Source organism: Panthera tigris, chromosome B1, assembly GCF_018350195.1.
Source record: "Panthera tigris isolate Pti1 chromosome B1, P.tigris_Pti1_mat1.1, whole genome shotgun sequence".
In the NCBI taxonomy this organism is placed as follows: domain Eukaryota; kingdom Metazoa; phylum Chordata; class Mammalia; order Carnivora; family Felidae; genus Panthera; species Panthera tigris.
The window spans coordinates 157168638-157170877 of record NC_056663.1 but is presented as its reverse complement, the minus strand read 5'-3'; the positions used below and the strand labels follow the sequence as shown (position 1 = coordinate 157170877).

The 2240-nt window shown below is 47.5% G+C and overlaps 1 pseudogene; it reads right to left on the bottom strand.

Moving 5' to 3' along the window:
• Positions 1–260: 260 nt before the first annotated feature.
• LOC102957352 lies at positions 261–2025 on the bottom strand (annotated as a pseudogene).
• Positions 2026–2240: the final 215 nt, after the last annotated feature.

Sequence of the window (2240 nt, the reverse complement as noted above, 5' to 3'; positions counted from 1 at the left end):
ATAGCCAAATTATGGAAACAGCCTTTGTCCATCAATAGATGAATAGATAAAGAAAAAGAAGTGATATTTATCTACTATATAATAGAAGATATATAGACATGCAAACTGAAGGGAAACTTTATTTAGTCTTCTTGTTAATACAATCACGTTTAGAACTGAGGTGAGGTTAAGAGAAAAGAAATAACATGAAACCTTCCACAGACACACAATCAGACAGACACAGACACAGGCACTTGGGGGCTGGGGAAGGGGCTTCCACATCAGACCTTTCCCATCTTGGAGATGAAATCATCACAGATTCAAGTAGTTCCTCCTTTTCCTTAGTCTTTTGCTCAATGTCTTCTCCAGTGAGTGGATGTGCATCTGTTCCTTTCTGAGGCTTACCTGGAAGGCCAAGGCCTCGACTTGGGCCTTGCTGCACGCCTGAGTGATCTCGTCCTTTGCGAGCTGGAGTTTCTCCTCTGCGTGGGACTTCAGAGCCTGGTACCTCTGGCCTTCGTTTTCAATTCTGCTATGTAATCTTTGAGACACTTCTTCAGTGATTCTCCATTCATGGGATACCCCTTGATCATCTCCTTCTGTTTCTCAAACCCCTTGAAGAGGTCAGAGGAAGACTTTTCCATGGAGCTCAGGTCTGCAGTGAGTTGGTCTTTTTCCTTCAGAATCATCTGGATCTCAGCTTTTGCAAGTTCCCTCTGTTTCTGAGCCTCCTCCATCGCCTGGTACACAATTCCTTCAAACCTGCCCATCATCTTTCCTATCTTCGGATTCTTTGCATGGAATGCCTCACACTGACTCCTTAGCAACATGTTCTCCTCTCGCATGATTTCCACTGCTCTACCCACATCCTTCTAGCTATACTGTAGCAAGTCCATGATGGACTCCACGGGCAGCAGTGGACCCCTAGATCCAATGACATATCGAGGGGTGTCCAGCACGGGAGTACCTAGGGCTCCTGGGAAGTCAGGTACCCTTAGCTTCCCCTCAGGAGGGCTTACCCAGGAAGGCACAGCCATGTTCTGTGCACTTTTGGTCCCTGGAGCCACAGGCACCGGTGTGAGGACTATCCTTCAGGAGTGGGTCAAACTTGAGTTACAAGGACTCTTTTCTCGGGTCTGACTTCTTAAATGAGGAACTCCCAAACTGCTCCAGATAATCCACATTGGCTCCTGAGCCTCAGCTGGGTTTCTGAAGTGCTCCTCAACCAGGTCTGCGGCAGGCTCCAGTTCACGCCTAGGAGTAGGGGACACTGATGTACTGGCACAGTTGGCAGCTTCTTCCTCACCCACTGTGCCCAGGGTCCCTGAGGCAGTGTGCATCCCAGGTGTGTCATCTACCCAGGCTGAAGGCACCTTATGGCTTGGAGGGAAGTGCCCTGTGGCCTCCAGACCAGCATGCAGATGCCTGGCCACAGGCCCTGCTGGCCTATTCTGGGGGCTGGGCCTCTCCTCCACTTTCAAATGACTTAAAGTTCAGGTCATCCAGCTTGTTTCAGTCCAGGTTGTAAGACCCCTGGAGAAGGGGAATGGGCCCCACACCCACCTCCTCAGGTGCATTTTCCTGCCTTGCCTCTGCTATCCTAGAAGGAGGCTTAAGGCCACGTCTTTTCCTCAGTTTCCTTGTGGGGGCAAACTTTTGCTGATGACATTGTCAGAGAAATCAAATTCTAGCCCTATGGGCCGGCTCCTCCAAGAGGTGGCCCTTTGTCCATCAGCTTCTTCCTTCTGAGGACTTGGGGATGTGGCCCCTCCAGGCTTCAGAGGGCTGGTCAGGATAATGTTCCCAGAACCAGAAGTGTCTTCAGGGCTGGCCGGCCTCACCAGGCATGTCTATGAGGGGCCCTTCTTCACATACTCCTTTGAGGTGAGTACCAGGGAGCAAAGTAGCCATGCCTGAGGAAGCAGTGAGCAGGTTTGAGCTTTCTCTGGCAGCTCTGTGAGTGTCTTCTGTTCTGTCTTGAGGAGGCAGCTGGGAAGGGTCTTCTAGGATTTCAGAGGTGGATATAAAACTTTTCTCTAATTCCATTATATATATATGTATAATGTATATATATAATGTACAATATATATGTATGTATAATGTATATATATAATGTACATATATATATGGAATATTATTCAGACATAAAAAAGAATGAAATATGGCCATTCCCAATGACAAAGATGAAGTTAGAAAGCATAATGATAAGTGAAATAAGTCATAGAAAGACATATGCCATATGATTTCACTCATATGTGGAA